Source organism: Adiantum capillus-veneris, chromosome 8 (assembly GCF_014529385.1).
Source record: "Adiantum capillus-veneris isolate H3 chromosome 8, ASM1452938v2, whole genome shotgun sequence".
Classification (NCBI taxonomy): Eukaryota; Viridiplantae; Streptophyta; class Polypodiopsida; order Polypodiales; family Pteridaceae; genus Adiantum; species Adiantum capillus-veneris.
The window spans coordinates 69,613,488-69,639,963 of record NC_140938.1 but is presented as its reverse complement, the minus strand read 5'-3'; the positions used below and the strand labels follow the sequence as shown (position 1 = coordinate 69,639,963).

Sequence of the window (26,476 nt, the reverse complement as noted above, 5' to 3'; positions counted from 1 at the left end):
CTATTGAAGTGCGGAAATGGAGTCGTCAAGAGCATAGCAACAAGTGGAAAATGTCGCAATGTCCCACCACGCATGCTGCATGGCGGCGATATAGAGTGCGACAAGGATCAAAGTGGATACTGCGCGAGTCACTTAACATGAACACAGGGTCCAACTCTTAGCGACATGTTTCTCTTAAAAATAATAGTTTTTTTTTTAAAAATTAGTGTGAACAATGCCCTTTTTAAATGGACCCTTACAAATATTGCATGCTCTCATAAACCACTCATTTCTTAAGAGCAGGTGAGCTCTTACCAACGAAATGGCGCGCACCAAACAAACCGCGAAAGAGCATCCACCTGCCAGCAAAAACACCCTCTAAGGATGTGAGAAGCCGGCATGGCTTAAAGGCACAAGAAAACGGCCACGAACACCTGGCCGTTCCAGGAACTCTTCTAGCAGTGGGCGTGGTGGTAGGGCAGCAGAGTCATCGAGGGCTATTGAATCTCCACCTCCTCAAGGTATAACACCTAGGAAAAGAATGAAGCAACGTGCCCAGCGCTGGAGAGAAGAACACGGCCAACAAACAACAGAGTCCGATAGGGATAAGCCATCACGCCACCAATCACAAGCAGGACCATCCAGGACTCGGGTGGTCCATACAGAAACTGAATCAGAGAGTGAGCCACCATGATTGCGAGATAAAATACCATGCACACACCTGGTGGCCGTTGTGGGGAAGACACTGCCTCGAGGCCAGGGAGCTCTCCCCACACAACAAGATCGGCAGCCAAGGGAAGAGGGTACATATATATATATACATATACATATGCATATATATATATATATATATATATATATATATATATATATATATATATATATATATATATATGTATACATATATATATATATGTATATGTATACATATAATATAGATATATATATACATGTATATATATATATATATATATATATATATGAATCAGAAAAGGATGCAGAACCAGCCCCTAAGCATGTGAACAGGCGCAAGTCTAAGTTTTTCAAGAAGCCTAAACGTCGCCCGCCAGCAAATGTGCAAGTGCCCCCAAGACAACCGCAGCGGCATCGAAAAATAGCAAGGGCATTTGCAGAAATCTGCCACTACCAGAAGACTACGTAGCTTTTGATTCGATGCACCCCCTTTGCTCGCATAGTGAAGGAGGTGCTTCAAAGCTATGGAAATCAGTATAGAATGCAAGCAATAGCGCTAGAGGCTATTCAAGAAGCTGCAGAGGCCCACATCATTTCGGCGTTGGAAGATACCAACCTATGCGCCATTCATGCTAAAGTTCCAAAAATTAATTAAAAAGTCCAATGGCCAAAAGTGGGGAAAATTGGATGGTTATGGGAAGACTAAAAATTCTTCCCACATCCATATGAAGGAGGGGGCGAGCCCTAATGGTAGGTGAAGAGAGAGAAACACACACATACACACTCCCAAGCTCTCCCTTTACACAAAGGGAAGAATGGACACATGGAAGGCTCCTAGCCTAGTTGCCCCCAATCTCCCCTCAAATCCTATTGGATGGCCATAGAGGTGGACCAATGAGAATTAGGCTAGAGTAAAAGTAGTCTAATCAATTTAAAAATGCTTGATAAAATAACCAATAGAAATTAAGCTCCCTAGAAGACTCTTGGACAGTCCACCAAGGGGTCCAATGAGCATCCAGCAACCCAATGGCTTGCTTGATTCTAATTGGCCAAAAGACTAAAAGGTTCAATGAGAGTTTAATTAAATTATTTTAATTACCTAAAACTCTCACAAAAGGGGAAAGGGGGACACTTGTCACAATGCTATCAACTACGCTTATTAACTGCTATTGGACAAGATCTGCAGGAGCCAATGGGAAGCTAGTAAGAGCTTTTGGGAAGAGGGGTCGCGACCAAGAAGAGAGAGAAGTTGGCATTTTACTCTAACCAATTTTTCCACATCCACACACAACTCATGTGTTGAGCAAGAACTCCATCTCCTTCTCCAAGCATTGAGAAGTAGAGGCCTACATCAACAACTCTTGGCTATGGAATGCAAATCCAACCAAGAGCCAAGCTTCAATGGCATGCTCATCTCCTCTACCATGCTAATTACTAAGCTAAGCTATGCTATTAGAGTGAATATGTGAGGAGAATACTTCAGATACATCTTCTTCCTCTCAATCTTTCCTCATTACCTACTAGCTCTCACCATCTTTGAAGGTGTGTGAGGTCTTGGGGCTGAGACTAGGCATTTTTCAAGCATAATTTGGTGCATGAAGCTTCCATCTTCACTGCACCTATGAATTTTGTCAAGGAACACAAAGATTGTATTGTACAAAACTCTACTTTGATGGGAGAAGCTATAATAAAAAGCCTTTTTGGAGGGGGGATTGGCTCCATGTAGATCGGGTCCTCAACTATTGTCAATTTTTCTATTTCTCTCTCTTTTCAAGTATTGTCTATGCCAAACTAGCTAGGTGTAAATTTCTATGTTTATTTCTCCAATCAAGTACTCTCTCTATGCTCATTTGGAAGTTGTTCTTAATGGAATGCTCACTATGTTATCATTTTCCGCCACACACAAGTTACTAGTGCATTAAATGTTACAAGATGACTACTCCATTTAGTGCATGGGAGACTTAGCTGCCGTAAGCATGTCTGCTCTTTAGTTCATATCATACTCCCAAAGTAGAGTGACAAATTCTACTTGGTGTTTGGGAGACATCGACATCACAAACATGATTCTAAGCATGCATCTACTTAAATTTGTGCACAATAGAAAAAGAACTAGTCTTATATGACAAAAATATTGTTCATTTAAAAAAACATTTACATTTGTTATATTCTTTCTGTAGGAAAGGTTGGGAAGGGTGCATGTATTGTCATTTTTGGTGTCTGTCTATACATATATGGGTTTCAGGTTCTGTGTTTTCAATTGTTAGTTCAGTGTTTTGTGCTCTATCTGTGTGTTTTTATATTTCAACAATAGCACACATGGAATTTTAGATCTATTAAGCTCATTTACTATCATTATAATTTACCACCATCACAGTACATAGTCAGCTCGTGGCTATTAGCTCACTCACAAACCACACACTCAGTTCTTAATTGTTGAAGTGATAAGGTTCATGTTAAAAATAAATAAATAAAAATAACATAAACAAAAGACCGCATGAGAGAGGGGGATGGAATTCTTCTTGGAAAGAAAAATTGAATTGAAAAACCCAACTAGCCCCGATCTTTGATATATATATAAAATGTAGAGACTACATCCTCCATAGCCTCCTCCTTTGGTGAAAGCAAGAGTGAGGGCCAAACTATATATATAGAGCTTAGTACTCTTAAGGGTGAAGAGGGTATGTGGGATAAAGAAGATCCATCATTAACACTTGTTATGACACCACAAATCACTAAACCACACTATACTATAGTTATGCTTATGGAAAAGAGGCAGACATTAAAAATGACTCTCCGTATATGGATGTCTAACCAAGTATTGTTGAGTCAGACAACATCGATGAAGGTGCCGCGGGAAGCGTGTGCGAGTGCAAGTGCGAGAGCACACACACACACACACACACACACACACACAGAGAGAGAGAGAGAGAGAGAGAGAGAGAGAGAGAGAGAGAGAGAGAGAGAGAGAGAGAGACCTGCTTTGGGTGGAGCGCACGGCAACGTTATCCTGTTTTGCAACTCCTTATTCTGTTGTATTAAAGAATAAGTGTATAATAGTTAAGTGAGTAGATGGGTTAGTAGTAAGTGGTATGTCTGGCCAAGTGTCCTGAATCTCAACAAACTCCCACTTTAAGGCCAGCGCAGCCCAAGTGACCTGATATGTTCAACCATGAAGCAATCTAGTGGCTTTAACCTATACCCATCAACTCACTGCAATGTGTAAACTGCTCTAAGCTAAGCCTTTTGTCAAAGCATTTGTTGGGTTGTCGTCAGTGTGTACCTTGACCAAATCAATGAGTTCTTTGGCCAAGAAATCTCTCACAAAATGATACCTGACTTCAATGTGTTTCGATTTGGAGTGAAACACGGGATTCCTTGCCAATGCAAGAGCACTCTGACTATCACAATATATCATTGGAGTCTCATCAATGCCAAGATTTCTGACCAAGTGAGATAACCATACATCCTCTTTACTTGCATCCGATTATGCAACGTACACTGCTTCCGTAGTGGAAGATGACGTACAATCTTGAAGACATGACCTCCAAGATACTGCTGCTCCAGCAAATATGACGAAATAGCCAGATGTCGATCTTCTATTGTCAACACAACCCACATAGTCTGCATCCGCATAACCCATGATGGATGCATCACTGTTCTCGAAGCGTAAACACTTGCCGACCATACCTTTGAGGTACCTAAGAATGTGCTTCACTGCTTCCTAATGCTTGCTGCCAAGATTTGCCATATATCGGCTCACCACTCCCACTGCAAAAGCAATCTCTGGTCTTGTGGCCACCATAGCATACATGAGACTGCCCACTGTCAAAGAATATGATACCTTAGCCATTTCAGCTTGCTCAACATCAGATTTGGGTGCATCTTCCTTACTGAGTTTCAAGAATGTCTGCATTGGGGTACTCAACACTTTTCCCCCCTGCATATTGAAACGCTGCAAAACTTTCTCAATGTATGTTTCCTGAGATAACTCAATAATAGGACTTTTGCGATCTCTTTTGATTCGCATGCCAAGAAAGTTTGTAGCACCCCCAAAAATTTTCATTGCAAAATTATTGCTAAGTGTTTTCTTCAAGTTGGCAATTTTCGCAATGGATTTCCCAACGATAGGCATGTTATCAACATACAAAACTAGAATGATCATTGAGCTATCATCTAGCTTTCGTGTGTACAAGCAGTGATCCTCTTCGCTCCTTTTATATCCTTGAGACCTCATACATGCATCAAATTTATGATACCACTGCCTTGAACCCTGCTTTAAGCCATAAAGTGACTTTTTGAGCTTACATACTAGCTCCTCATGAGATGCATTCTCCTGAATAAACCCTTCAGGCTGCTATGGAAGTTTTAATGGAGCTAAACCTTAGGTATTTTAAGCTCCAATGATGCACGTTGCTCTTTTACAGACTGTCCCCCTTTGGATCCCTGTTTTCCCTCCTTTGGATCCCTGTTGAGACCGTTCTGGCAGCTGTACCAATATTTTAGCTTTTAATTCCCCTGTTACCTCCTCATATTAAATGATCAGTTTAACATGATAAAATCATTTGGAAGAATTAGATATTAGTTTTTATGACATTACCGCTCTCTTGAAATTATAGTCTTACTCGACTATGAGGTAGAGAAGATAAAGCCTAGTCATTAGTCCATTTGCTTAGCGGCTAGAGGATCCCTACGACACCGCTCCAGAATGGATGACTAGTCCATTTGGTGCTTGAGAGCCTTAGCTACTGCAAGCATGTCTGCACATTAGCCCGTATCAATCTTCCATGGTAGAGTAACAAGCTCTACTTGGTGTTTGGGAGACGTTGGCTCCACAAACATGATCCTAAGTATGCATACTTATTAACATTTGTGCACAATAAAGAAAAAAAAGAGTCTTATAAGACAAAAACTTTGTTCATTTATACATATTACATTTGCTTATTCTAGGGAATCATTGTAAGCATTGACAAGATTTAGGTTATCCTTTAATTGTATGCCTTGCATCCATCTAGTATCTTCAAAAGGATAATTTTTAAACTTGATAAGATATCATCGGATAGTCTTACCACCTCTCAATACCTTGTCTTCATGTCGGAGAATGGACTCGGGCTGTGGCACCTCTTCTTGGTCCTCGATCTCTGGTGGGTCTTCAATGGTTGCTTCTTGAGGTGGCTCTCTTTTGTAAGGTTTTAGTAGGCTCATGTGGAAGGCATTGTGGACGAGCCAATGGTTGGGAAACTTGAGCTGATATGCCATCTCATTGATTGGCCTAAGAATCTGAAAGGGACCATAGTACCTTTTTGCTAACTTAGCATAGTACTTTTGGTGCCCCGTAGGATTCTTGCCCGTCGTGTGCCTTAATCGAGCCTTGGGAAACTTAAGCAAGGCAATCGTTTTTTTCAAAGTCCATGGCTCTTCTGTGCTTATCACTAGCAGCCATTTGCCTTTGCTGAGAGATGGATATAGCATCCTTAATCTTTTGGAAAGATTCTTGCAGGTCTCGGCTATATTCATATGCAACAAAGATATTCCCATGTACCTTGAGTAGCAGGGGACTTTTTAATCTTCCCTCGATCACCTCAAAAGGTGCTTTTTCTGTGGAAGTATGTACAGTGTTATTATGAGCATACTCCACTAAAGGTAATTACTTCTCCCATTGGGACTTTTGATCTACTTCTGTAACATGAGCTTTTAGTAGATCAAGAATTGTTAGGTTAGCTATTTCACTTTGGCCATCTATTCGGGGTGATAGGCCAAAGAGAAGTTTAGCCTTGTACCTAAATTCTCAAAGAGACCCTTCCAGACATTACTGGTCATTCTAGGATCACTATCTGATACTATGGACATTGGCAAGCCATGGTACTTGAAGATTTTTGATATAAAGATGCTCGCGATTGGATGGGCCTTGATAGTCTTTTTGATAGGTATGAAACATGCTTATTTGCTAAAGCTGTCCACTATCGTCCATATTTCCTGTATTCCCATGGAAAGACTTGGGCAATCCAAAGATAAAATCCATGGATATGCTGTCCCATGGTGAATTAGGAATTGGCCAAGGTTGAAGCAATCCAGGTTGCTTCCCTCTATCAAACTTCATCTTTTGGCATACCACACATTTTGAAACATACTCTTGTATGTTTGTTTTCATGGTAGGCCAATAGAAGTATGTTTCTATCCCTTTTAGCCTCTATGCCCCACATAAGGAGGAGCATGAGATTCATACATTACTTTCTCATGTGATGAGTTAGTAATGCATAGCCTGTCATAGAGAAGATAACCATCTTGTAGGGTAAATGGTTCTTCCTTCTTCCCTAGTAAAAGGGCTGAAATCACATCTTTAAATCCGGCATTGATAGCATACTCATATATCATAGAAGATAGACCATTGTGAGTTGCTATGGATACCGCATTGACTCTCGGTCATCGACCTTGAGAGTGCTCAAAAGAGTCCTCATCAAGTTGTTGTCCCAAGTCACCTCCAAAGCTTCATCCAAAAGAGACACAATTTTGATGACTTCTTTCTCATGGAAGATCATTTAATGTGGGAGAATAAATGGGAACAAGGGTAGAATATAGACATGTGCTTACAGATCTATCTCAACACTGGGCCAATGGAAAGATGGTACTTGAAGATTTTTGATATAAAGATGGTCGCCATTTGATGGGCCTTGATAGTCTTTTTGATAGGTATGAAACATGCTTATTTGCTAAAGCTGTCCACTATCGTCCATATTTCTTGTATTCCCATGGAAAGACTTGGGCAATCCAAAGATAAAATCCATGGATATGCTGTCCCATGGTGAATTAGGAATTGGCCAAGGTTGAAGCAATCCAGGTTGCTTCCCTCTATCAAACTTCATCTTTTGGCATACCACACATTTTGAAACATACTCTTGTATGTTTGTTTTCATGGCAGGCCAATAGCAGTATGTTTCTATCCCTTTTAGCCTCTATGCCCCACATAAGGAGGAGCATGAGATTCATACATTACTTTCTCACGTGATGAGTTAGTAATGCATAGCCTGTCATAGAGAAGATAACCATCTTGTAGGGTAAATGGTTCTTCCTTCTTCCCTAGTAAAAGGGCTGAAACCACATCTTTAAATCCGGCATTGATAGCATACTCATATATCATAGAAGATAGACCATTGTGAGTTGCTATGGATACCGCATTCACTCTCGGTCATCGAACTTGAGAGTGCTCAAAAGAGTCCTCATCAAGTTGTTGTCCCAAGTCAAATTTTTGAGTATCCTTCTCATATAGCATGGAACCCCTCCAAAGCTTCATCCAAAAGAGACACAATTTTGATGACTTCTTTCTCATGGAAGATCATTTAATGTGGGAGAATAAATGGGAACGAGGGTAGAATATAGACATGTGCTTACAGATCTATCTCAACACTGGGCCAATGGTAAAGCGGTCCAAATGAGAGATGATCTGTCAAAGCGCAAGGCTAGCTAATGGAGTTTAAAGACCTTAGGGTTAGCTTCATGAAAGACCTCCAAAGGTTAGTGTTAAAAGGCCTTTGACCTTAGGTAAGCTAGGACTGTGCTTGAGGTCGGAACCCGGCCCAAGCTTGAGGTGCTTGTTGTGCTTGCTGACTAAGGTGCTTGAGGTGCTTAATGACTAAGGTGCTAATGTGCTCCATAACTAAGGTGATTGAGGGGTTAAGGTGTTCAAATATTCAAAGAATATCCCTACCCAAGGGGGGGAGAGCCCTCATTGAAGGAGCTAGAGAGAGAAAAACACACACACTCACACAAGCCAATCTTGGTACAAAGAAAGCATCTAGGACACTTGTCAAGATCCTCTTCATGTTTCCCTCATGGTATCCCTAAATCCTATTGATTGTCCTATCCCAAGGGGGTACAATGATAATTTAGTTAATTTAATTAATTATTTATGCATTTATCAAGCCCTCTCTCTCAAAGGGGAAAGGGGGACACTTGTCCCAAGGCTACCCTTGTTGCTTGATATGCACTAAGCATGTGATTGGCCAGGGTCCAAGTGCAAGATAATTGAATTCATTGTTTATGCATTTATCAAGTCCTCTCTCTCAAAGGGGAAAGGGGGCACTTTTCCCAAGGCTACCCTTGTTGCTTGATATGCACTAAGCATGTGATTGGCCAGGCTTGAGGAGGTCCAATCAAGTACAAGATAGAGCTAGATGAGGGGATCGACCAAAGCAAGGAGGGGGCTAGCTTGGGGGTTATACTCTCCCCCACACACACACACTCATTGTGTGAGTTGCAAAGTTGCAAGAGCTCCATCTCCTTCTCCAAGCTCGTAGAGAAGTTGAGAGCCTACACCAACACTCTTGTCTATGGAATGCAAATCCAACCAAGAGCCATGCTCCAATGCTTAAGCTTTCCAGCTTCTCCATCTTCATTACTATGCTATTATGTATGCTAAGCAAGAAGAGTGATGATAAGTGAAGAACTACTTCTTTCTCCTATGAATGTTTCTAGCTCTCTCCACCTTTGAAGGTGTTTGAGGCCTTGGGATTGAGGACGGGGGTGGTTAATGCGTTTTACAAAGTCTATGTTATGCTCGTGATGCATGAAGCTTTCTATCTTCATTGCATCACCTAGATCACAAGGAACACGAAGATTGTATTGTACCAAGTCTCTCTCGATAGGAGAATCTTTAATACAAAAGACTATTCCAATGTCCTAATCCAAGGAATCTATATGAACTATGAAGCTTTATGGACTACAAAAGTACGCTCCAGAAAAAAAATTGTTGGAGTTTAATAGGCCGCTAATATCGCTAGTGGTCGGTGGCAAGGGAGACATAGTGTGCTGGGAGTTCTTCAAGGGCCACAAGAATAGCGTATCAGAGCCGCTGGTGATTAGCAAGCCCTTGACTCCCTTCTCTCGCATTTTGCACGATGCCTTTCCACCAGATCAAAATGCCACATTCACTAGAGGATGGAGGATGGCGCGCATGGAGCAGAGAGCAGGTGATGGAGGCATGGTACAGACCTGCCTGATTCTGGTTCTTGTGTTGGTAGGAGCAGTGCGAGTGGAGACTTATGAACTCATAACACAGACACGGTGAGAAGAGCTGTATATTGGCAACCTGTTTGACAACGATAGCGAGAATTTTGACAGCTTCTACTACAAGCACGACACTAGTACAATAAGTTCAGGGCCTCGTATCACTTTCTTCAGGCGGATAATCCCTCGATTTGATCACCACTTATGCCATATATACAACTCTATGAGGGTACATAAATTAGGTCAAGGATATCTATGCCTGCCACCATAGTACTTACACACGATTATAACGCAGGCCAGCGGCACACCTCGCAGGACCTCCGCTTCCACATGGTGCAGCTTGGTGAGCACCTGCTTGTCGTGGATCTAGAGCACCTTGAATATACGGAATCCATGTCTTTCAGTTTGACTTTGCCACCCAAGATTGGATGGCGCTAGAGGGGGATGATTTTGACATCAAGCTTCGAACGCTCCCACGGAACTCCTTCTGCATCGCTAGCTGCAGCCAGGTGCTTCTACTGGCGGGTGCTTCTATGTATCTCTACGATTACACAAAACATTTATGGCGCATCATTCCACCTTGTACAGGGCCGGGCTCCTCAAAAAGAAGGGTTGGCATTGCCTATTTAGGCTGTGCTTTCAATGCTAGCTTCGACAAAAACCTCCATCTTCCTAATCAGCCTTCACCTCACCCTTGAAAGCTGATACTTACACACATTTTGATCGTCATCTAATGTTGGTTTTTGGTCTTCCCACAACTTTTACTTTGACATTTTGGGCTTGGCTAGTATTACCTTTTACGTCGACCTTTTGGGCTTGAAGATAAATTATTTTTGTTTGAGAAAATAAATTATTAAAACAATGATGAAATTATGTAACGAAATGGTTTTACAACATCTGTTTTCTTTTTAAGTAATTTTTTTTTCCAAACATAAGTGATAATTAAGATTCATGTGTGGTGTATATGCACCAAACGTACGTGAATTCTTTTTAAACCCTAATCATGTTTTAGTTCTTTTAGACATTAAAATCTTTGGAAGGCTGTCATATGTATTGATAGGACAGAGTAGCTCATTTAATGAAGTCAAGACCTTGTTTGGATATGCCGATAATTGAAGTTAGACCACCACTAGAGTATGAGTTAGCAAGTGCTTTTGGTGTGGGAGTGCCTACTCGTGTAAGGGTGCTACCAAAGAGCAGTACCGTATGGGATTGCAGGTTTGATATAAAGTTTATATATGCTTTATGATTAGTTTCGGTGAGTTGTTTCCACAATTTGACCTTATGTGAAGATGTATGCTTTTCTAACTTGAATGTGTGCTTATCTTTGCATATAAAGGCTTCTTTTCTCACCATAGTGTTAGCTTGAGTTTCATATCAATGGAGTGATATGCTATGATGATAACCTATGTTACAGGGTTGAGCTTGATGCATTGACATGGGTCAAACACTATCTCTTGTGTGTACTGTTTTGTGTCATGATTATAGTTATGTAATGAGGTTATAATGTGCATGGAATCTCAGAGAGAATGTGTGGATGTCTCATGTGCGTATGTGTACTGCTTTTCATTTTAAGTTAAAAAAAACTAGCTCTATGTAGAAGGAGGAAGATGTACAATTGTGGTATGTTGTTCACATGTAGTTCAAACATTTTAAGTTGGTGATTTGAGATTATGTTTACTTGCTCGTCAGATTTTTTTTATACATTAGATTTTTTTTTTTAAGGACCATGTCTATTGGATGAGTTTGCCAACAATGAGTGCAAGTAAAACTCCAAGTGTGGCACTTGGGTTCATTGATGATTATGGCTTATGATCAAGGACTGAGATTTCCCTTGTAATTATTGATACACTTATGTTTTTTTTGTTGTGTTAGCTAGTGTGGCTCTTGGATTATTTTTTTGGTATGTTTGTCCTATCAAATTTTTTGCAACCATTGGTGTGATAAAGTGGTTTGCAAAATGGTTATGTATCACGTAAGAGGGGTGGAGTCCTCACCCATGTCATGGGAAACGGATTATGATTTATGATTGAATTTTGGATTATGGATGGTTTATGGCAAGCATTTTGAAACATGCGCTGCTACGCCTTACAGATTTTGGCCCCACTAAAATTTTTCCTTATATCAAATGCTTGAAATGGTCTATGAGACTTGATCAGCACTTAGTGACTCCATCCCACTAGATTATTAGGAAAGAAGGTGCATGTGTCAATCCTCCTAGACTCATATTCTTCACATGTGTCATATGTCTCACATAGTGATGTTCACTATGTGAAGGTGGCATCCATCATAAACCTTGCTCCAAATTGGCTAAATCAATCTCCTTGATTCGTAAGCCCAGATTTTGCAGCCTTATATACAGTAGGAGCAACATGTGGCCATTCAAAAAAACGATCGCTAACCTTGTAGCCATATAATCTTTGATTGAAAATCAATTAAAATAAATTTAATGCCTGTAGTTGTTAACATATGAAAAGGGAAGCTTGACAGAGGAGGTACTACGTACACTAACCCCTAGAATCCTTTCCTCAAACATGACCTTGTCATGTACCTAAAGAGATAAGTGGGTGAAAGTTCATTCAAAGCATATTTAAAAATGAAATAAAATTAAATTGAATACTTATTATGATGAGGAAAAGTATCATATACTTACCTCAAGGAAAAAGGGCATTAGAAAACAAAAAAGGTAAAGGTGCGTCACCAAAATCCCTACCTCTATTAATCTAGTCAATTCCTTGACCTGTTAACCAAACACTAAAAGTATGGATTAGTGAATATGAACAATACATCTAAAGTAATGGCATGGATTGAGAACCTTGGTCTTCTTAGCTAGGAGTTCAATATATATACGTCAGTTTGAGAACTGCCTTTTGGAGTGAAATCTAATTCACCAGCTTGATCTTACACAAGCTATACTTTATCTATAGGCACAACAAATCATGTAGAAAGTACTATGATATACTGAAGTTGGAATCGTATTCACAACATAAGTGAGAATTGTATAGTTAGGATTATGACAATTTTCCCCTTGTTCCTACAAGTAAAGACCATCTAATGTTGACTAAGATCATCCTCCTGTTTGTGTTCATCTTGTCTTAATTGGAGATGCTCCAATATTGCTTGATTTTCTAAAGCACTTGTTTATTTGGTCGCGTTATCTTCTAAGTCCTCTTTCATGTTTGCAACCGGATTTTGTAGGTCCGCCTGGTTAGGGATAGATTTTCTTCCAAGTTTGTGATATCTACCAGATACTAGTGGATATAATTATCCAAAATGGACTACTTCATTACATTGTGGGCCTCCTTTAAACTATCAACAATTGGTTGCTTCTGGTCTAACATAGACTAGTACTCTTTCAGATATTTCCCTAGGTTCCATTTCTTAACCTTCTCATTGGAATTAAAATTTTCCAGTTCTTTAGTTTACTGCTCCAATCCTTTGATGGATTTTCTCTATTTTTTGTTAACTACTTGCTCACTATCAAAACCTTGTCATGTGTGATTAATTCAAAATTCCACTATAATTCTAAATTTTGAGTCTCTTGAGTCCAACCATTGTCTGAGTTGGCCGATGTCAAAGGTCACCTTGGGAACATAGATTCCGGATTTTTGGCCCACTGGATTGACAATTTTATTCCATCCTGTTTGGATTGTGGCTATGCATCCATTGGTAATGGTATCCACATTTATGCTCTTACTTTCATATTTGACAACATGAGAATTGTATGGTATTTGTAGTAGGTGTGTGGTATTGATGAGTTGAAACTTGATGGAACTTGAGCTATGAGCTAAGCATGATGGGATAAAGGCATTGGAAGTGAAAATTTCTGAATATATCCCACTAGGTGTTGCTTTTGTAAGGCCTCAGGTCTATAAGGTAACCTTTGAATTGTTGTTGCAGTGGCGATTGGGGATTTTTGTTTCAATGTGGTAGTTTTCAATTTTGTGTCTTCTTAGATTCATTTATTTCTTGGTTTACATCGATGGTTGTCTTCGGGGTTCCTTGATAGTGGTACTATGGCCGTGCATTCTAGTTTCCCTCCTACCAGTTTAATGGTTCATTGTGCCTTCTTTTGTTTGGATTATTTTCTTTGGCGATGAGCTAGTCTCAATATTCTTTTGATAGTTTTTTTTTCTTTGTGGTATTTTCAAAATCTCCTTGCCCCGTCCACTCTCTGTTCATGTTACATGTCTTCTTGCCCTTCTAATTTGGCTAGATCCAATGTTTGATCTTATATTCTATTGGGCTTTGGTGCCAGAAGTTTGGGATGCCCTGTCTTGCAAGTCATCTAGTAGAAAACTTGCCAAACATATGAGGATTTAAACAGGTGTTGGGATTTTAGCTTTGCTCTCTAAACACCACACTAGAGCATAAAATAGTGTGCTTAGGTTAATTGGACACTTATTGTCCAAAGCTATCACAAGAAGCATGGTGAACAGCTGCTTAGACACATATATAGGGTTGATAGTTTTTAGATTGATGGCCTCAGCTACAAATTTATAGGTTGTTTTTTGTTCCAAATTCATGTCTAGTGATGTTGGCTTGCACATTCTCTCACAAATGTCACATGTGTTCAAAAAATCTCAAACATTTGATATCATACTCTACCACCATGAACCAACTTGAAGAATTTTCTTGTAGTAGGGAAGTGTCCACTTCTAGTGTGTGCTTTAGTAATTACTTGCATCTGGCCTTGCATTTTTACACACCTTCTCAGAACTCCATCAATACTTAGTAAGATTCTAGTTCAGACTTCTTTGAATGAGAGGCTGTGTGCTTTAGTAATTACTTGCATCTTGCCTTGAATTTGTACACACCTTCTCAAAACTTCAACAACACCTATTTGATACAAACATCATCTTATGATAGTAAAATTTAGACTTCTAATAATGAGAGATTTCTTACTCGATTGTCACCTGTCCTTTAGTATACACCCATATTGGAAGAATTTATACACGTTGGTGCAATCAAACATGGTCGAAGCTAGGAGCAGGCACAGACAATGCTATGTATGTTTACAAGTGCATGCTCGAGTGCTAAAGTAGGTGTGGAGGTCCTAGGTAGGCAAGTGGTTGCTGGAATGTATGCTTGAGGTGTATTTTTAGGCCATAAAGGCTCCATGATCGGCTAAATAGGTTGGTAGATCAAGGTGTTCAAAGTGGTGGAGTCATGTGGTAAGATGTAGTGCTCAAGGTGCTCTACAAACCGGTCAAGACTACTCCTCAATCGGAGCTATAGGGTGGAAGTTATTGGAATTTGAATGTGGAGTGCCTTGCAGATCTCGTACGGGATGGATAGGTGCAGATGGGTGGTCATAGAAAAGGTGAGTGTATATAACTAGAGTGTTTAGTTTATGGAGCATGTGTATCTTTTGAGATTGAAAATTGGAGTCTACATGCTTGAGATATGGCCATTTGAAGTTTTTTCAGGGGCTAGGTCAGTGCCAGTTTAACTGCCTCAGTAGGCATGCCATCTGGAACTTTTTTGGGCTTACCAAAGTTCTCAAGAGAAGTATGTAGTGTGTGGAGCTAGCTAGAATTGATGGGTTGTCGATCTAAGTTGTAAGTATAGAGTTATGGCCAATTGAAGTTTGTGGATGGTGGCAACAGTGGAGAGTCGGATGGTTTTTCACATTTTTTGGATGCGTTGTTCAAGGCCACAGAGACGTTGAATGGTGGAGGAGAGATGGTGGTATATTGATGGAATCTGAAGGAGTACGAGCGGAAGTGTGACGCGAGAGAGAGTGCGAGAAGAAGAGCACGAAGATATGGTGACGCTCTACTGTAATGTGTAGAGCATAGTGAGTTCTTATTAGGTTTTTACAAAAGAATATGTGTACATACCTGGCGGCCCCCACTTACCTCGGGCGACCACATTGGGCTTTATACCCAACAACCTCCCACTTAAAGTCCAATGTCGTACTTTCAATGTGAGAGAAGCTACTATACAAGCTAATATACAAGAGATGTAGAGAAGTGATGTACTACCCTACACCTAATTGCTTGTGAAAGTGCGCAAAGCTCTCTAAGGGAAGTCCTTTTGTACGTAGATCAGCAGGATTTTCTGTGGTGTGAACTTTGACAAGATGAATTTTCTTATCCTCGAGCATTTCCCAGATGAAATGATACTTCACATCCACATGCTTTGTCTTTGAGTGCCCTCTGATGCTGCAACATATTCAGCCTTTGTAGTAGACTGAGTAACACAATCTTGTCATCTAGAACGCCATGATACTGCTCCACCAGCCAATGTAAAGACATACCCTGACGTAGACCTTCAGTTGTCTAAGTCACCTGCATAATCTGAGTCTGCAAAACCCTTTACACTTAGCTCCTGACTCCCATAGCATATACGCATACTCTTTGTAGCTTTCAGGTATCTCAATATTCCTTTCACTGCCTCCCAATGTTTCTTGCCTAGGTTTGACATGAATCGACCTACTATTCCCACTGCAAATGCAATGTCTGGGCGAGTAGCAATCATTGCATACATCAAAATACCCACTGCAGAAGCATATGGAATCTTATCCATTTTAGCCTGTTCTTCCTCAGACACAGGACAATCTTGTTTGCTAAGTTTCACATATGGTGGCAATGGAACACTCAATGCCTTTCCCTTCTCCATATTGAAACGTTGAAAAACCTTGTCAATATACTCTGTTTGAGATAACCAAATCAACTTCTTTGATCTGTCTCTCTCAATGAGCATACCAAGTATATGACTTGCCTCACCCATGTCTTTCATGTCAAACGATTTTGCCATCTTTGACTTCAAAGCTGAAATTTCTTCCAAGTGCTTGCCAGCAATCAACATGTCATCCACATACAAAATAAGGATTAGCCAACTACCATCCTTAGCCTTCTTTGTATATAGACAATGATCGAACTCACTACGTTTGTAGCCTTGAGAAAGAGGCTCATTGCAATCAGTCAACATGACATAGTTCATAGATGGAACAAACCGATCAGGAGGTCGCGTGATACGTCCAGATCTACGCAAAATAGGTGGCTCAGGCTCAGCCACAACATGTGGTTCCAATTTATCCTCTCCTTGCTCCTCTTGAGCCCTGACATTTTGTCTAAATGTTGTCAAGACATTTTTGCTAAGAGAAAGATGATATAAGTAATGGTCCTTTATTGTTAAGTATGGATCCTGATTTACCCTTGTAATTTTCTGTGGTAAAATCGCACATTTGTAAGGCCCCCATTATGAGGAGAAGCCATCGTGCGTAAAGGAAAATCACTCACCGGAAACCAAAATTTTCAGAGTCAAGAATCAAGGCCAACTTTAGGGGCCTCATTTTTTTCCCTCGCCGGAAAATATGGCCGGACTGTGGCCCGGTAGTCAATGGCCGGTGGCCGGTTGTCAGAAGTCAATGGCCGGCGGCCGGTGGCCGAATTCAAAAGCGGACTTGTCTTCTCAAGGGCGGCACACATGGGCGGATTGGAGGGTCTGATTTGGACTTATTCGCACAAGGCCAGCTTACATGGCTGCTCTCATAAGAGAGCCGGCAAGCCCTTTTGGCCTATAAAGGATTCTTCTCAAGGGCGGCCACACATGGCGGATTGGAGGGTCTGATTTGGACTTATTCGCACAAGGCCAGCTACACATGGCTGCCTCTCATAAGAGAGGGCAGCCCTTTTGGCCTATAAAAGGATGCCATTTCTACACACATTTCATAGTGTGTGAAGTTGATGCAACAAGGTGAGTGTGAGGTGGTGAGAGTGAAGCAAGGCAGGAGCTCCATTAAGGGTATACTCCCTTTGTAAACTACTTCTTGTTTTGAAGTACTAAAGCCATTGAGTGGCTGCTTTCCCGTGGACGTAGCCCACATTGGGTGAACCATGCATATCGTGTGTACTCTCTCTCCCTCTCTCTACTCTATAATCTCGTGTATGTAAATCTGTCTCTCTCCATTAAGTAATCTACTCAATTATCTATTTAGCTACGTCTTATTTCCTAAAAACTGGTATCAGAGCAAGGTTTGCTCGTAGCTAAATTATGTCAAGGAAAGGATTCCTTGAATTGAGTGGGAGGTATGGCGGAGGAAGGGAAGCTCAAGATTGAGAAGTTCAACGGCAAAAACTACCAACAATGGAAGATGCAGATTGAAGACTATCTCTACCAGAAGGACCTCTATTTGCCACTAGGCGGTCTTGCGAAGAATCCCACAACAATGGCAGATGAAGCATGGATTGTCCTTGATCGAAAGGCACAGGGAACAATCCGGTTAAGCTTGGTGTCAACGGTGGCCTTCAATGTTTCGGAGATGAAGACCACGGAGGACTTGATGAAGTCACTTGACGACTTCTACGAGAAACCATCGGCATCCAATAAGGTATTTCTTATGAAGTGCTTGTTCAATCTAAAGATGAGAGAGAATGGTTCAGTTGCAGAAGACCTAAATGACTTTAACACAAACATAAGTCAACTTCGATCGGTGAAAATCAATTTCGATGACGAAGTGCGAGCTCTCCTTATACTATCATCTCTACCGGATAGTTGGGACAGCCTTGTGATGGCTGTAAGTAATTCTATTTCTTGCGAGGAAATACGAAGGAGAAGCACAGGAGAATCATCAAGTGCTGCACTGTCAGTGGAAACAAGAGGAAGGCCTAAGGAGAGGTTCAAAAACCAAAAGGGTCGTGATCGCTCAAGGTGGAGCAAGTCACGCACAAAGTCAGTTCTTGAATGTTGGAACTGCGGCAAGAAGGGCCATTCAAGAAGGATTGCTGGTCTAAGAAGAAGAAGGAGACAGAGTCTCAAGACAACAAGCCAACATCGAGGCCAATGTGGCAGGTAAAGTAAGAGCAAGATGCTCTAATTCTCTCATTAGACAATGTGTCTAATTCCTAGATAGTAGATTCCGGGGCTTCATTCATGCCACACCACACAAGCAACATTTCCAAGACTACACCAAAGGTAATTTTGGGTATGTATACTTGGGAGATGATGAAGCTTGTGAGATTGTCGGCAAAGGTACAGTTTCTGTCAAAACTACTACTAATGAAATGAGTGAAGCTTAAAGATGTTAGGCATTTCCTTCTCTTCGCAAAAATTTGATCTCTACACGACAATTGGATGATGAAGGTCACAACATCCCATTCGGAAACAAAGGTGGAAGATCTCAAAGGGATCTTTGGTGGTTGCCAAGGGAGAAAAAGTCGGTACACTTTACTTGTGTACTATTAGCACACGCAACCTTCACTTGTGCAGCAACTACAGAAGTTAACAGTGCGGTGTGTGGCACTACCGACTTGGGCATATGAGTGCCAAAGGAATGCAAAATCCTTCCAAACAAAACAAGAAGCTTCTACCAGGTTTAATTTGAAAGAAGTGGACTTAGAGTTCTGTGAAGATTGTGTTTTATGGTAAACAAAAGAGTGTAAAATTTCAAAAATCAGGAAATGAAAGAAAAAAAAAAGTTGAGTTGGTTCATTCTGATGTGGGGTCATGCAAGTACACCATCACTTGTGGCTCATTGTACTATGTAACAATCATAGACGATGCGACTATAAAAACATGGGTTTATGTCATGAAGAAAAAATCCGATTTATTTTCCATATTTCAAAGGATAAAGCCTTTGTGGAGAAATGAAACAGGTACCAAGGTTAAATGCCTCAGATCAGACAATGGGGCGAATATTGCCAGCCAAAGCTTTTTGAAAGCTTTTTGTGCTAAGCAAGGCATTCGGATGCAAAGGACAACCCCAAGGACACCTCAACAAATGGGATTTTGACAGGATTAACATGGCAATCATGGAGCGAAATCTTGAAGATGCTAAAATCTTAAGAAGTAGGGATGTAATTTTTAACGAACAAAATATGTACAAAGATTACTTGGAAAGAAAACAAACAAGAGAAACAGGTGATGAGTACATGGAGCTTGAGGACGGTGAAGAACTCAAGGACTACAAACGGTGACAATGTGCAACAATGTCAACCAAATGAGGAGCCTCAACCTATTCCCCAAAGATCTACAAGAGCAAGTAGACCTCCAGAATGGTTTGTTCCTTCCTTCAACCATCTCTTGATCTCAGATTCTGGAGAGCCGGAATCATACGAAGAAGCTATGCAACATGAATCCAAAGAAGAATGGATGAAGAGCATGCAAGTGGAGATGGACTCACTACATCGCAACCAACCATGGGAGTTGGTTGAGTTGCCTAAAGGTAAGCGGGCACTTCAAAACAAATGGGTGTACAAGGTGAAGGAAGAAGAAGGTGGGAAGAAAAGGTACAAGTCTAAGCTTGTGGTAAAAGGTTTTTCTCAAAAGAAAGGTATTGACTTCAATGAAATATTTTCTCCAGTTGTAAAAATGAACTCAATTAGGCTTGTCTTAAGCCTTGTGGCTGCTCATGATCTAAATCTCGAGCAAATGGATGTAAATACGGCATTCCCTCATGGTGACTTAGAGGAGGAAATCTACATGCTTCAACCAAAGGGGTATGAAGTAAAAGGTAAGGAGAAAATGGATTGCAGAGTAAAGAAGAGCTTTATGGTTTAAAGCAAGCATCAAGACAATGGTACTTGAAGTTTCATCGATGGATGTTGGATCATGGATTCACAAGATGCAACTCGGATCACTGTGTCTACACGAAGAATTTGGGAGATAGAAAATTCATCATCCTAATGTTGTATGTTGATGACATGTTGATTGCAAGTGCTGACATGCAGGACATCAAAGACCTAAAAGAGAGAGTTGTCTAAATTTTTTTCAATGAAAGATTTAGGTGCTGCAAAGAGGATACTTGGTATGAAAATATCAAGGGACAGGACGAAGAAGACAATAAATCTATCTCAAGAAGATTACATCAAGAAGGTACTAGAAAGGTTTGCAATGAAAAATGCAAAACCAGTTTCTACACCTTTGGCTGGTCACTTTAAACTAACGAAGGATATGTGTCCAAAGACACAAGAGGAGATAGCCTATATGTCTAAAGTTCCATATGTTGCAGCGGTAGGTTCTCTAATGTATGCTATGGTCTGGACAAGGCCAGACATTGCACATGCAGTGGGAGTTGTGAGTAGGTTCATGGACAACCCAGGTAAAGATCATTGGCAACCTGTGAAGTGGATACTTAGGTATCTAAAAGGGACAACAACAAATGCTTTGTATTTTGGAGGAAATGATATTTTTCTAGAAGGTTATGCTGATGCAGATATGGCAGGTGACAAAGATACTCGAAGGAGCACTACTGGCTATGTGTTCACAGTTGGAGGCACAGCAATAAGCTGGGCTTCAAAGCTGCAGAAAGTGGTTTCACTTTCTACCACGGAAGCAGAGAATGTAGCAATGACGGAGGCAAGCAAAGAAATTCTGTGGCTTCACAGATTCTTAGAAGAGCTTGGATTGAAACAAGTTTGTTTCTGGTACAATGATAGCCACGGAAGCAGAGATGTAAGCAATGACGGAGGCAAGCAAAGAAATTCTGCGGCTTCACAGAATATTATAGAAGAGCTTGGATTCAAACAAGACAATTTGTGTCACAGTGATAGCCTTCCATCTTGCGATTCAAAGGACAAAGCACATTGAGGTGAGATATCATTTCATACGCACTCTTTTGGAAGAGGGACAGCTAAAGCTAGGAAAGGTGCATACAAGTGAAAATCTTGCAGACATGTTTACAAAGGTGGTCAACAAGGAGAAGTTGAGCTTTTACTCATCTTCAATCGGCATTCAAGGATAAGAAGCCAGAATGGAAAGCAGTCACAGGTTTGGTTTGGAGATCAGTCTCCAAGTGGGAGATTGTTAAGTATGGAGCCTGCTTTACCCTTGTAATTTTCTGTGGTAAAAGCGCACATTTGTACGTAAGGCCCCCATTATGAGGAGAAGCCATCGTGCGTGAAGGAAAATCACTCATTGGAAAGAAAAATTTTCAGAGTCAAGAATCAAGGGCAACTCTAGGGGCCTCGGGGGCGGAAGCCCCCGATACTTTTTTTTTCCCTCGCTAGAATATTCGTTTTTGCTGGAATATTATGGCCGGGCGGCGGCCGAAAAGTGGTCGGAAAACACCCGTCAGTTGGCCGGTGGCTGGTGGTCGGAAGTCAATGGCTGGTGTCCGGTGGCCGAATTCAAAAGCGGACTTGTCTTCTCAAGGGCGGCCACACATGGGCGGATTGGAGGGTCCGATTTGGACTTATTCGCACAAGGGCGGCTACACATGACTGCCTCTCATAAGAGAGGGCAGCGCTTTTGGCCTATAAAAGGAGGCCATTTCTACACACATTTCATAGTGTGTGAAGTTGATGCAACAAGGTGAGTGTGAGGTGGTGAGAGTGAAGCAAGGCGGGAGCTCCATTAAGGGTATAATCCCTTTGTAAACTACTTCTTGTTTTGAAGTACTAAAGCCCACACTGGGTGAACCACGTATATCGTGTGTACTCTCTGCCTCTCTCTACTCTATAATCTCGTGTATGTAAATCTGTCTCTCTCCATTAAGTAATCTACTCAATTATCTATTTAGCTACGTCTTATTTCCTAACATTTATCTATGGTTCATCTTAACTCTGTGCTCTATGCCTTTTTCTTATCATTATCAAGTTACATTTTTCTTTCTTTCTTTGTAAAGGGGGATCCTCGAAATTTTGCTCTCATGCTACATTGGGATGGCTTCCAAGCCGCTTCTACAATGATGAAAGATAGCACCGTAGTTGAAATAATGGTGATGAATGGGGGCAAAAGATCAATTTTGGTATCTTTACCTGTGTTGTTTTTACCTCTATCTCATAAAGACTTGGAGATAAAGCATAACGAAATACTTGGTGCATTCTTGCATCCTTTGCTTTTGGATCTTGGAAAATCTTTGGTGGAGGGTTTTGATTTCCATTATGCATATCCTTCTAGTGATATCAGTGGAAAACTACAAGGTGGAAGAGTCACATTGAGAAGCACTCTCATGTTATGCACGGGAGATCATCCTACTCAATGCAAACTTGGGCAAGTGAAGCATGGTGGAATGAGGTTCTGTAGGCGAGACAAGGCAAAGGCAACACTTGTGGGTGATTGCTATGTTTATGATGCTAACAGATTCCAAGGTAGGTATCCGCCAAAGAAGAGGCATGTGGAGAAGATGTGGAGGACTATAAAAAAGTAAAAGAGATGCATGACAAAGAAGAGAAAGGAGGAGACCTTAAGAAAAGGGGGCTTATCGGGGGAGTCTACACTTTGGAGACTCTATCACTTGTATGGTTTTGACATTTCTAAGGACTTAGTCTATGATTCCATGCACATCTTGTCTCTTAACTTGTTTCAAAAGTACCTTAGAAAATTGTTGTCAACCGCTTCTACATCAGTGAAAGAGGAAATTGATATGGTTGTGAAAGAGGTGGAGAGGGCAATACCCAAGACTATTTTGAATAGTGGACGATGGCCAGGACATCCTTCTCGACACTACAAAATTTTCAAAGCGGAGGACTGCCAAAAGTTTATTCAGTGGTGTTTGCCCCATATTCTAAATGTAGTCAATGGAATCTCCCAAGAAGATGTGGTCCTTGGAAAGCTTCTTATTGATATCTCACACATGTTTTTTGAGTGTACAAGGCAAAAAAATGGATGGACCCAAGATGACATAAGTGTTTGTCGATCTCTTTTGCTTTCATAGTGCATCTTATTGGAGGAGTGGGAGGGTCCAAATAGCTCTCCTTTGGAACATGTTGTAGGTATTAGTCCTTGTTTTAGTTATGACAAAATTCATATCATTTCAAATTCATGCATGCATATTTATGTTATTTGTTGTGTTTTCAGGTAATGGAGAAATGCTTGATGACATCTTGAGACATGGGTCGCACGATTGTTTTTGGTGCTTTTCTTTTGAGAGATGTGTTTTGGGCTACTTGAGTATACCCACCAATAACAAGGAAAATGAGATTTCTTATACTAAGTTCTTCTGTTGTCATTTGTTTACAAGGATTTGGAAACAAATCCATGTTAAGAAAGATGGGTCATGATGCTTTGACAGAGATAAGTATTTTGTAAATTCTTTCTTCATTTTCCCAGAGGGACATGGAGATCAAGAAGTACCAAGAGATTGTGCTGATTGGCATGAGAAATGTATTCTTTTGGTATCGTCAGAGGACAAAGCCAAAGATGTATGGAATGCATGTTCTAGACTCCTTCCAAGTAGTTGCAAAGGCTTGGTAAATAACAAGGGTCTTGTTGTTGGTGGCAAGGAGAAGAAGGTTGGTGGCAAGGAGAAGAAGGGTCTTATTGTTGGTGGCAAGGAGAAGAAGGTTTTTACTCTTAGTGCATTTGAAAGGGAGTCATTGTTTTCTATCTACAATTGGAATGGCTCAACTTTGCTTACTTTAGAAAATATATATGATATGGGTGTGTTCTACTTCAAGGCCTTTTTGCATGGATGTAAGTATACACAAGGTGACTATGTGGTTTTTGAAGATAAGCTATCTCAAACATTGCAACAAGGAGGAGGATTATGTAGAGGCCGTCTGAAGAAAATATTTCTTCATGAACAAGAAGGAGAACTTCAGCTATTTATGGTCATGGAATCTACTGTTCAAAGCATTTACATCATGAATGAGGTGACATGGATGGCTCTCGTGCGCACAAGTGAGAAGAATAATCTAAAGGACATGGTGCAACCTCTTGCTTGGATCAAGCATAATTGTTTTTGGTTAAGATCTCCTATTGATGGCCTGGGGATTATGTATGAGGTGAGTGGGCATAAGGTTCGAGGGAGATTGGCGCAAAGAGGACAGCCAGGTTATGTCCCACCATGGACTGAGCATGGGGATCATGTCATTGCATTCTCCGATGACTATCAAATGAAGGCTGCTTTTATTGTGGAAGTTGACGAGCCAAGGAGAAAGGCCCTTCTTGTTTGGTTGGATGATGCAGAATCTGAAATTTTTTGGCTGGATTGGAAATCTATAGTTATTGTAATTCCAAGCTCCACAAAGGTTATTCTCCACCTTGACAATATATTCACCTTTTCCTTATTTATTACTCTTATGTCAAGCTTCTAACCTTACTCGTTTCTTCTTTCAGGGTAGAGCGCAGGAGGGCACGTCTTCGCAGCGTACTTGTCATGAGGTAGTTGTTCGCAAAGCCTTTGTTGAAAGTTTCAATATGAATTTGATATGTCCAAGCTTTAAAGTTTGTGAGGGGTGAATCCTAATCTCTGATATGAAAAGGGATTGCTAACTAAGGTTTTTGACAACGAGCTCAATCTGAAGCTGGATGCAGAGAGCTCATGATGGACGGACTAGTTTACTAGTAAATCTCCTTGTCTTTATGTGTTTTTTGCTTAAGATGTTTGAAACTTGCATTGGTCTCTCTCTCTCTCTCTCTCTCTCTCTCTCTCTCTCTCTCTCTCTCTCTCTCTCTCTCTCTCTCTCTCTCTCAGACACATAGATATATCTATATATACCATCTCTATGATACAAATGCATGTATGTATTATGCATGTATTGATGTACATACATGGATACATACATATATAAATGTATGTATGCATGCATGTATGTATGTATGTACACGTCCACAAACACACGTACAGGTACATATTGTGTGCAAACACACACACATGTATGTGCTGTATCTATGATGGATATTATGTCTGTTACCATGGAAAATACTTGACGGGCATTAATTTCTTGCAATCTTAAATGGAATTTCATTGTCATTTTGTTGTTTGGCAGGGGTCCGTTGGTGTGTGGTAGAGCTGTTTTTCTCAGGTGGCTGTTCAATGCCTTGTGTTCTGTTCTTATTTTGGCACCATTTCTTGTATGGTCAAGTGCAACGCCCTTGTTAGATCATACTCTTTGCTTCTTTCTTGCAAGTTGCTAGGGTATGGAAACTACGAGCTATGCTTCATCTTTGTTAACTTTCAAATTGAAACCGTAACAAATCCTTTTTTTGTGAGGACTTGAAGAATCGTTCTTTGGATAGTCTATGTTGAGTTGATTGTTGAATGGTTCTGATAGATATACCGTGACAACTCCTCTTTGATAAAGACAAACTTGTTGTAGACACTTTTGTTTTGAACAACACGTCCTGCTACTATTTTAAATCTGATTATAGTAGTGGCTTGTTGTTTACAGTTTTTATATGAATAGCACCTCTTGTAGGTTGTAAAATTCTGATCACAGTTGCAATGTTGGTTTACGTTCAATAATAAGTGCAAGCAGGGGTTTGTGTTGTTGCAGTTGTTTGTTTTTGGGTTAGTTTTTGTTGCAACCAAAGTGCAGCCAATGTAAGGCTTTTGCTTGTTGATGGTTCAATTATTCGATAATTGTTGGTTACATTCGATGTTGAAGTTGGTGCAAGCAAGGGTGTGTTCCGTTTGTTGCAGTTGTTTGTTTTTGGTCAATCTTTCCTGTAGCCAAAGTGTAGTTTGTGCTTGCTGATCGCTTCAGTCGGTCTTCTTCTGATAGTCTCTCTTGTAGCCAAGATGTAGCCAATTTGAGGCTATTGGTTATTGATTGCTTCAATTATTTGATGTCATCACTAGGAGAGCTTGGAGCATCTCAACACAATTTGTGTGAGAGAGCCAGTGGGCATAGGTTGAGACAAGTTTAGTCCCTTACCTATTATACATACTACTAGGTCCTATAGTAGTACCACTTATGCGACACATTCTCCTTTAAGTGGGGGATTGTTGGGGTAAAGACAATGTGCCTCTTACCCCGAATGAACATGCAAGAGACGTCCAACCGCCTATTACTTGTACACACCGCATAAAACCTGGTGAAAAACCAAGAGAGTCTCCTCTAAATGCAATTGAAGTAAAATCTCAATGCAAATCTCAACCATAAAATCGCATCCAAGATGCCAAAGTGGGAGA

The 26,476-nt window shown here is 40.7% G+C and overlaps 1 pseudogene; it reads left to right on the top strand.

The window, feature by feature from the left end:
- Positions 1-24,221: 24,221 nt before the first annotated feature.
- On the top strand, positions 24,222-25,661 carry LOC147452327 (uncharacterized; annotated as a pseudogene).
- Positions 25,662-26,476: the final 815 nt, after the last annotated feature.